The following is a 10,379-nucleotide window of genomic DNA, read 5'->3' as shown; positions in this document are numbered from 1 at the left end:
CTTGGCCAGAGGCATCAGGCCTGGGTGGGGGGCGGAGCCGGGGATTGGGGGGATATGATGGTCCCCTGCCCAGGCATGATTCCTGGGCCAGAGGCCTCAGGCCTGGGCAGGGGTCAGAGCCAGTGATCGGGGGGAGATGGGGCCCAGGCCTGACGCCTATGTCAGAGGCGTCAGGACTGGGCAAGGGGCCGATCCTGCAATTGGAGGGTGATGGGGGTCAATGCCTGAGGGCTCCCAGTATGTGAGAGGGGGCAGGCTGGGCTGAGGGACACCCCCCACACACACCCAGTGCACAAATTTCGTGCACCGGGCCCCTAGTTTAAAAAATAAAATAAAATGAAGATAGACATACTGAAAAGGGAAGCCAAAAGAAGAATTTCGGTGCCATTTATGCTAGCCAAATGGTGGAAGTAGCCAAATACCAATCAGCTGAGGGCTAGATCAATAAAACATGGTACATCCACAAGATGGAATACTATGCAGTCATAAAAAGGATGTGTTGCTGACACATGCCACAGCATGAATGAACCTTGAAAACATTATGCAAAGTGAAAGACACCAGACTCAAAAAACTATATATTATATGATACATGTATATGAAATATCCAGAATAATAAATCAATGGGGACAGAAAGCAGATTAGTGATTGCCAGGTTTGGGGGGAAAGGAGAAAAGGGAGTGATTGCAAATGGTGCAGGTTTTTTGGGGGGGAGATGAAAATGTTCTGCAAATTACATAGAGATGATGATTGCACAACTCTGTGAATATACTAAAATTCACCAAATTGTACATTTTAAACATAATAATTTTATGGTATGTGAGTTATATCTCAAAGAAGCTGTTATTTAAAAAAGTGCTTAAACATGTTCTGGAATGATAAGAAATAGCCAACTCGGTTTGCACTGTGGAGACGATACTATAAACCAGGTAGCAGGCAGCTGGTTCAAAAAAAGCTTCTGGTTATAAGGACGACACTGATGTCAAAGATGTGAGTGAATGTGGAGAGTTGGGGAAAAGCCGTGTTTTTAAGTGAATGTATTATTTTATATAGCATGTGAATGAAAACATGTGTCACTGGAAAATATATGAATACTACCCTAAAAAGTTTACATATTCAAGTTGGTGTTTTAAAAAAACAAAACTTTCCTCACTGGGAGACTGGGGTTGTCTTACATTCAGGCATATCTTGCTCGTATCGATGTGTTAGGCTCTGGCCAGGTCCTCAGTACATCATCTGACTCTCAATACAAATAGTGGGCCCCAGGGTTTCCTTTTAGGATGATGAGAATGTTCTGGAACTAGATAGGGGTGACAACTTTTCAACATTGTGAATGTACCAAATGTCACTAATGGTAAATTTTATATGATCTATATTTTACTGCAATTTAAAAAGAAGAAAAAAAAGGATATGGCTGGAGGCCCTTTAATAGTGTCACCACCGAGTTCAGGTGGGGATCAGAAGTATTATTAATGGAGTCATAAAACCCATTCCATCTGGCTCATTTTCATGCCCCCGGGCCATTCAGTCCCAACTCTTGGAGTAGGGGTTCCATCACTGGTGCTTCATTTCTCCTCAACCTGTCACCCCACCCTCCCGCCCTCCCTGCAGGAGAGGAGTTTGTAAGTCTTGGCCTCACCACCTGCTGAGCAGCCTTGTGCAGGGCGTTTGACCCGCTGGCATTTTGTCTGATCTAGAAGAGAAAGATGGCACACTCTCTGCCCTGACCACCTTCCAGATGGGGGCAGCGAGCAGATGGGATCGTGCCCACAAAGCTCCTGGCAGCTGCAGAGGGTTGGGTCAGGGACCCAGTACTCCATGGTTATCAGGGCACAAAAAACCCCACGGCACCGTCTGTTGACCATGTGTGCCAGCTGGATAAAGACTGAAGAGTCTGAAGGAGACCAAGGCTTAGGGCTTAGTTTAGTGAACAAGACTATGGAACACTTGTTCCGATAACCCAAGGACTCATTCTTTTCTTTAATCATTCATCTTTCCACTCCTGCTACTGTTATGGGGCCAACAATGTTCCAGGCATTGGGGACAGAGAACTGAGCGTGGGTGGTCCTGATGAGAACACTGCAGAGAAGAGTAGAAAGAAGGAAAATTCTAGAACCTCATCTGCTCATCCACACCTGCTTTGAGGCATGACTTTGTTCAGTTAGTCCCACTGGTTTCACAGCCATGCTGAGAGGCCCAAGTTCCCGGAGGCCTTCCTTCCTGGCTTTTTACCTCTCGTCCTATTGGGAAGTTCTTCCCTGAGTCTGATTCTGATCCTGTGTAAGCATCTGAGAGATGCTTGAGTTGAGTGAGTTGAGTTGAATTTACAGATTCTGGTTTCAGCCCAGCCAGCATGGTTCTGTGGTTGAGCATCGACCTATCAACCAGGAGGTCACAGTTCAATTCCCGGTCAGGGCACATGCCCAGGTTGCAGCTCAATCCCCAGTGTGGGGTGTGCAGGAGGCAGCCGATCAATGATTCTCTCTCATCATTGATGTTTCTATCTCTCTCTCCCTCTCTCTTCTTCTCTGAAATCAATAATAAAATAAAAAGAGATTTTAAAAAAAGTTTCTGGTGTTGCCACCAAAGACTAAATCTCATCAACACCCAGGGAAAACTTCAGAGCAAGGGAAGTTTTTCCCTCCGCTCTCCTCACTCAGTTTGAACCTGACAACCACAGAGCTCCCTTTCCGGTTCCCTTTCTCTCCACCATCCTCTGCCCCAGAGGATGTATCCCATCCCTTCCAAACTTACCTGGGGACATCAGTGACTACCTGACCACCTGACCTCTACTAGCACCAGCATCTAGAAGTTTTGTTTGCTGTTAAAATAAAGAGGAGTTTTAAAATTCAGTCATTCAGCGCTACGGTCACACATGCACAGAGTCCCTGCTTTGTTTTTGGTTAGTTGTAAGAAAACAGGGCTGGGCAAGCACAAGGAGAGAAGACTCTAGGGTCCCCTTGGCTGGCAACTCCTAGAAGATCTTCCTAAGAACTCTTTGCATTTGTGCAACTTTAAGGTTTGCAAGGCACTTTTGTGCCCTTTCTTAGGCTTCACATCACCCCGAGGAGGGCATGGGGAAGATACATTATTACCTCTTTTATATAAATTTTAAAAATACTGATGTTCAGAAGTATTGACTGATTTGCGTCTAAACTATAACGTAGTAAAGCACTACCCAGTGGCACCAACCAGGAGGGCAATTTTGTGAGCACCTGGGCCAGTACTTGCACGTTTTCTACAGGTCAGGCACTAGGACTGTCATTGCTAAGCCACTATCAGAACAGAAGTCTGCAGTAGGCAGGTGGTGAGAAGGGAAAGGTACCCCACTCCAAAGCCAGACTCACCTAAATCCAAGGTTGTAGGAGGTCCTTCTATGTGCAACTTCACTCACTCCTTCTTCCAATCAAACACACTAAATAAAACAAATGTCCCCCCTCCCCCATTAGTGAGAGTAGGAAGGAAAAATAGAAATCCAGGCATGCTAAAATTGCATCATATCAAGATCCAAGGAGAGGTACCCTGGACCCTCTGGAAGAATGTGCAAATGAGATTCAATAGACTCTAGAAGACCTATCCCTGCAAGATGCCTCAAATTTGCATCCCTTGTAATTAGCACACTATGATAATTTCATTAATTTGTCACTGGAAACCAAAGGAGAAATTGTTCCAGGCAATTGACTGTAATTAGAGTGACCTTCTACCTCCTATTAGAAAGATATTAAAAGAGAAAGAGCCCTAACCCCTTTGATCCTGGAAGTGGCAGGATTGGCAGGCTTATGGGAGAGGTGGCTGTGGGGTGATGTCCCTGTTTGTAAAGTGGGTCTGGGTGAATGGAGTGCGCAGCAAAATCAACACAAAAACATTGCATAAAGGGCTCAGGCACTAACATCCCCACTGAGCTTGTATTGCTGCTGATGGATGAGGGTGTCCAGGCCACCCTCACAACCACCCCAACTCATCCCAGCCTCTCTCGCCCACCTCTTGAATCCTGGACCCACTGAAGTCAAGGTTCCTTGGGTTTACTTCTTTGTCTATCTTCCTACTGCAGCTGGTTTACAACCTCTCACCCACCAGGCCATGTCCTATTGTTTTCACAAGCACCAACTTCCCCAGAAAGCCTGCTCAGATCCCATCAGCCCCTCCCTGCCATTAGCACCCCACCCACCCCAGCATGGGAGGCTCAATTCCCCGCAACCAGCAATACCCTCCAAAAAGCCCCTTCTCTCTCTCAAATGATACTGTTTTTTCCCCAAATAATTTCACCAAAGGTGCTTGAGGGTGGGGTGGGGGTGGGAAGGGGAGCATACTGGTAGTTTGTATAACTGCTTTGCTCAAGAAACTGAGCAATCGCTGAAGCTTAACATCACAAGCTTGAGTGAATCTTAGAGGTCATCTGGATCACCACACCAGCTGACCTAGAAATGCTCTCCAAATTCTAGCCTCAGAGAAACCCCAGCAATGAAGAACTTGCTACCTTCCAAGTCAGTGAATACCATTGATGTCTGTTACTCATTATGAAAGGACATGGAGTAGTTACTGAATGAATCAATACACGACAAAAGAAGGAATAGGAGTAATAATGACATCGAAGCAGATTGAATATAGTATATGGTAAAGCGATAGCTCCTGAAGCTAGCTCCCCTTCCCAGTGGGAGGGGTTGACTGTCACTACCCTCTGAACAGCCCCGGCGGGGACAACCAGAAGACTACAATTTTCCTAGGAGCAGGTCACTTCCAGCATTCTGACATACCCCCTCCTAAGTACCCAGAAGCTGTTAATCTGGTAATATCCCTTTGACCTCACTCCCACAAGGTCCCCACACCCACAACGTTCCCAACACAAGCCGTGGGGGCACCTTTCTTACCTGTGGCCACAGAGGAAGACCGGCCATTCAAAGAATGCAGAGAACCAGCCTGGCTTGGAGATCCTGCTCAGCTGACAAAAGTCCCCCAAAGCAGAGAGGCAGGTGCAGAGCAGAGCTGGGTGCCTTCATTTCGTGGTCACTCAGAGGCTGATGAGGAAGACCTGACTCTGAGAGTCCGGCTGGCCTCCCGGGGAGGGCCGGACAAGTTCTGCAGACAGGTCGGTCTGCCCGGGGCTCCCAGCCCTGGCAGCCAGGGAAGCCTCAGGCAGGTGCTACTGAGAGGGTGTGGAGAGCTCGACACAAAGGCTTCTGTAGGTAAAAGGCAAACCCGTCCACAGGAGGGACTGCTGGCTTGGCAAGCACACACACACCCGCTCTCATCCTTTCTCTCTCTCTCTCTCTCTCTCTCTCTCTCTCTCTCTCTCTCTCTCTCTCTCTTGTGCTGTTCTCCCTGCCTTCCCTCCTCCTTGTCACCTCTTTCCCCATTTATTCCTCCAAGTCCAAAATAGATTCATTATACATTTTTATATTCTCTAATATGTATAATTAACAAAACACACACACACACACACACACACACACACACACACACACACACCCTCTCTGGAGCGGGGGAGGTGGAGCCTGTGACTATTCAGTCTGTGTCCAGTGGGGACAGACAACAGATTTGCTTTCCCTTGTCCAGTTACTAGGATGCTTTGCTCTTTGCTCCGAAGGACCCCATGCTCCTGGATCACTGCCTGGGCCCTGACCCAGCCTCGGGTGGGGACTCTCCTGAGTCCTGGGTCTGTGGGTCCACAGAGCAGTACGGTTTTGAATAAAAAAGGATGGAGTCGCTGGACAGCCAGCCTACAGTTCTCTCCTTGCCCTTCTCCCCTGGAGCCCCGTCTCCCCCAGCCAGCCTCCTGTGGGAACACCAGGTCTCTCCTGCTACCACCCAGTTGGCCTGCCACCTCTCAGCCTCCTGGCTGGTCACCTTGCCTTCCATTTCTCAGAGAAGCAAGGTCATCCTCCTCCCAGCTGCCAACAGACCTCTGGCATCCTTCCTTCTGGCATCAAACCAGGGGTCTGCTCCTCCTCCCGTGCAGGCACAAGTTAGCACCTATGGTCTTGATAGTGCCCCATCTATTAACTGTCCCCAGGTGTCCTCAGGTCTCCCCTCCCCCTCCTGCTTTTTCCACCCCTCAGCCCATGAATAAGTTCATCTTCCATCCTGAAAACACTCTGACTTCTGCCTCCCCCTTAAGCTACTTGCTATTTCATCCCTTATTTTGTTAAAGCAAAGGGCAGCCTCGGACATGACAGCCAGGGATTGGTTTCCGGCTCTGCTCCTTCAAAGCTCTGTGATTTGGGGCAGGTCTCTTAAGCTTTCGGTGCTCCATTTCCCTCATATGTAACAGGAGGATGTTTGTTTGAGGAGTCAATGAGTTAGTATGAATAAAAGGCTTAGAACAGTGGAATAGTACCCTCTCTGCATACATTTACACATGTGTATATTGCTAATATTATCTTTTGAGAACATTTAAGTACTTAAAATAAAAAATAACAATACCCATATTCCCATTACCCATAATTAGCAAATGTTAGTATTAATTTCACCATATTTACTTTCATCTTGATATATATATCAACATATATATCAATATATATATGCCTATATACATACATACATACATACATACATACATATATATATAGTGTGTGTGTGTATATTTAAAATTATATAAGCATTTAATACATACATTCTCCAGAGAGAAAGACAGGAAGACAGGAGGAAGGAAGGAAGGAAATAAGGAAAAGAGACAGAAATGAGGAAAGAAAGAAAATAATCATAGATTGTATCAATCAGGGTTCTTGATTATAAGCAATAAAAGCCTAGTGATTTACTTTTAAGCAGCAAATGCCTTTATCCAAGGATGATGGGCAGTTCACAGAAACACTTAGAAATCTGGAGAACCTGCTCGGGGCACAGGTGAGAGCAGGGAAACATCAGCCAGACTGGAGCCAAGATCACGACCACCACCTGCCCGGGGGCCCCTGCGGCTGCAGACCCGGATGCAAAGCCTGTGCTGTCGCTGGTGCTGCTGTCCCTGCTGTGCCTGGGAACCACTCCATTTCATCTCCAGGCCAAAGTCCTGCTGCCGCTGCTGCTACGCTGCTGCCAGACTAATTCTTCCCTCTCCCTACTTTCTCGTGTCTATAGCTCCCTATGCAAAGGCCAGGACAGACGCATCTGGTTAGTCATGTGCCCATGAGTTAGATGGAAGGAAGACAGAGGAAGCAGGATCTGGTGTTTTGAGCTTCTAGTCAGTGGTTCTCAACCTTCCTAATGCCGTGACCCTTTCATACAGTTCCTCATGTTGTGGTGACTCCCAACCATAAAATTATTTTCATTGCTACTTCATAACTGTAATTTTGCTACTGTTATGAATTGTAATATAAATATCTGATATGCATGTTGTATTTTCATTGTTACAAATTGAACATAATTAAAGCATAGTGATTAATCACAAAAACAATATGTAATTATATGTGTTTTCCTATGGTCTTAGGCGACCCCTGTGAAAGGGTCGTTCGACCCCAAAGGGATCGCGACCCACAGATTGAGAACCACTGTTTTATGTGGAACTTTCATGGTGGGGACATTCCCAAGATATTTAAAAGAATTTAAATGCTGGTAAGTGCCTCCAAACCTAACACTGTGGTTCCTAACATCCAGGCATACCCTAGTTTTCATCATTACACTTCGAGAAAAATACTGACACTTTACTGTTTTAAAATCTGTGCCCAGAATTGGTTTAATCAAGTGTGGTGAGACATGCAGACAGCAGAATGATTGCCATGAAAAAATGATTGTCACCGGTCCCTAGAAGCAGGAGTCATGGTACACGCTCCAGGCTCACATGGGGAAGCACCAGGGCCAGCCAAGGGCAGAAAGGGCAAAGAAGAGAGCAGGGCCCAGAGTATATATCAGAGTTTCTGTAGGAGAGACACGGAGAGGGTGAGCCGCTTAGGACTGGATAGTTTGAATAATGTTGGCAAGCTGTGCGCATTAAGATGATCGTTACCTGGTCTGGGGTGATTTAATGCAGAGCAAATATTGGTTTGGTGTGTGTGTGTGTATGAGAGAGACAAAGGAGGTGGTTGGGGATGTTGATCAGGATTGGTTGGAGGATTTGTAATGTAATTTTTGTATGCCCATAAAAGCCGCGTCACAGGGGAGACATAAACAACCTTCGCCGTTCGCTTGGCTCTGTGAGTAATGGGTGCCAAACAGGCAAATACGGGATCTAAGAAAACGCAGTTAGAACACCAACACAAGGCAACCGGGCCTCACAGAAAGAAAAGTGCTCATCCTAACCCGTCAGCCTCATCAGTGACTCCGTCCGCTTCGTTCTAGCCTCTCTGGGCAATGCCCATTCTTGCTCCACTCCTGGCACCCTGGCACCTTGAAAGTGTGTTTCCTATGGAGTAAATTGTGAGGTTTATCAAAAGCACTGCTGCCTATAAGGGCATGGGGAGGGCAGGAAATAACACCAATCAACAAAGTAAAGAAAGAAATAGAGGCAGAAACAGCCCTCATTGTTGTAAAAGATCATTAAGTTAGAGGTAGTCTGTAAGCTTCTCCCTCCACCCATTCTCCAGAAGCAGCACCTATTCTAAAAAGACGAGGGCAGCCCCGGCCGGGTAGCTCAGTGGGTTAGAGCGCCGTCCCCAGAAGCCAAGGTTGTGGATTTGATCTCCCAGTCAGGGTCAGGGCACATCCACGAAGCAACCAATGAAGGCATAACTAAGTAGAACAACAAATCAATGTTCCTCTCTCTAAGATAAAATAAATAAAAGGAAACCTGACATAGGGCATAAAGTTCATTCAACATATGACATGAAGTGGGAGGGCACTGTGGGGATTCAGGACGAGTTACCCCAAGATGTGCCTGAGTGGTGTGTGGATTGTTCTGAGTTCTGTGGGCTCAAAAGAAACTTTTGCCCCTCCCCTCTTACCTACCTAGAAGAACTTGAATTAGGGGCTTTGCCTAGAGTTAGAGATGATCAGAGATAACGTTTTATGACCTATCTGTACGGCAGAGCAAACGTCTAATTAGTGATCATCTGCTCTTCTAATCGTCCTTCAGTGACCTTCCTCCCCTCTGAGGCCCCAAGGTCATCGTTAGCTTGGGATGTCTTATACACCCATGTTCCCTTTCTGTCTTGGAACCTCTCCTGCGTGTGCGGTCTCTGTCTCGTGTGTGCAGAGTTCCCGTACGTGTGCATATGTTACACTTGGTTATTTTCTCTCGCTAACCTGTCTCATGTCTATTTGACTACTGGACCAGCCGAGAGAGCCTAGAGAGCAGAGCAACGTTCCTTCCTCCCCCACAGCACCGTCTAAGCTCGCCCCTGCCTCACAGCTCTCCACTCTCTCCCTCTGCATCCAGGAGAAGTGACGGAGGCAGTGACCCTATGCCACCCCTTCATCCATTCAAAGGCCAACCAGGAGCACTGTGTTGGGCTTTCTCTGGGATTTTCCTACACTGAGTTGCATAAACCAAGAATTGTTTCTGTCTTCCAAATTGTGACACAAGCCAAACAGTCCCAAGGGCCCCAATGCGGACACACCCTGCCCTTCCGTCTTGGCACTAACGTCATGGAACACAGTGAGGAACCGCATGAAAAGCAGAGGATCAGTCCTAACCTACAACCCTTTGGATATGGAAGCTAGTTTTTCATTGATTAAAAACTGTGGGAGAAAATATTTGCAAATCATCTGTCTTATAAGGGATTATATCCACAATATATAAAGAAGTCCTACAACTCAACAACCCAAAACCAAACAACCTGATTCAGAAATGGGCAAGGAACTTGAATAGACATTTCTCCAAAGAAGATATACAATGGCCAATAAGCACACGAAAAGATGCTCAACGTCACAAAGTATCAGGGAAATGAAAGTCAAACCACAGTGAGAGGCCCAGATACCCATTAGGGCGACTGTTACAAAGCACACACACAAAATCACACGTGTGGGTGACGATGCAGAGAGATTGAAACCGCTGCATTGTGGGTGGGGATATAAATTGGTACAGCCACTATGAAAAACAGTATGGTGACTCCTCAAAAACTTAAAAATGGGATTAGCACATGGCCTAGCAATTCCATTTTGGGGCATAGCCCCAGAAGAACTAAAAGCAGAGACTCGGCGAGGTATTTGCACACCCACATTCATAGCAGCATTACTCACAACAGCCAAAAGGTGGGAGCAGCCCAAGTGTCAACCGGCAGACGACTGAATGAAGATGTGGCATATACACTGAGTGGCCAGATTGTTTTGACCACCTGACGTTTGTAGGCAAATTAGCCGTACACTGCATTGTATGGGATATGGAAGCCGAAGGCCTGTTCGAACACCTTTGCTGTCTGCAGTTACCAAGATAAAATGTCTCGAATTCACACAGGAACACAAGGATTGGACAGCGGAGCATTGGAAAAAAGTCATGTGGGCCGATGAATCACGT

The 10,379-nt window shown here is 46.7% G+C and overlaps 1 protein-coding gene across 3 annotated transcripts in view; it reads right to left on the bottom strand.

Moving 5' to 3' along the window:
- The window catches only part of CHRNA2 (cholinergic receptor nicotinic alpha 2 subunit), a 26,890-nt gene that overhangs the window by 10,901 nt on the left and 5,610 nt on the right, over positions 1–10,379 (bottom strand). For 2 of the 3 annotated variants that reach the window (XM_015564611.1, XM_006764763.2), the window contains one exon: positions 4,867–5,175. The exons of the other annotated variant lie outside the window; for it this stretch is intronic. The gene's annotated coding sequence lies outside the window, so the exon portion shown is untranslated. The remainder of the gene's footprint in view (positions 1–4,866; positions 5,176–10,379) is intronic. 3 annotated transcript variants of the gene reach the window in all.

Source organism: Myotis davidii, unplaced genomic scaffold (genome assembly GCF_000327345.1).
Source record: "Myotis davidii unplaced genomic scaffold, ASM32734v1 scaffold198, whole genome shotgun sequence".
NCBI lineage: Eukaryota > Metazoa > Chordata > Mammalia > Chiroptera > Vespertilionidae > Myotis > Myotis davidii.
The sequence above is the reverse complement of the archived record's forward strand: the minus strand, read 5'-3'. Positions and strand labels throughout refer to the sequence as shown.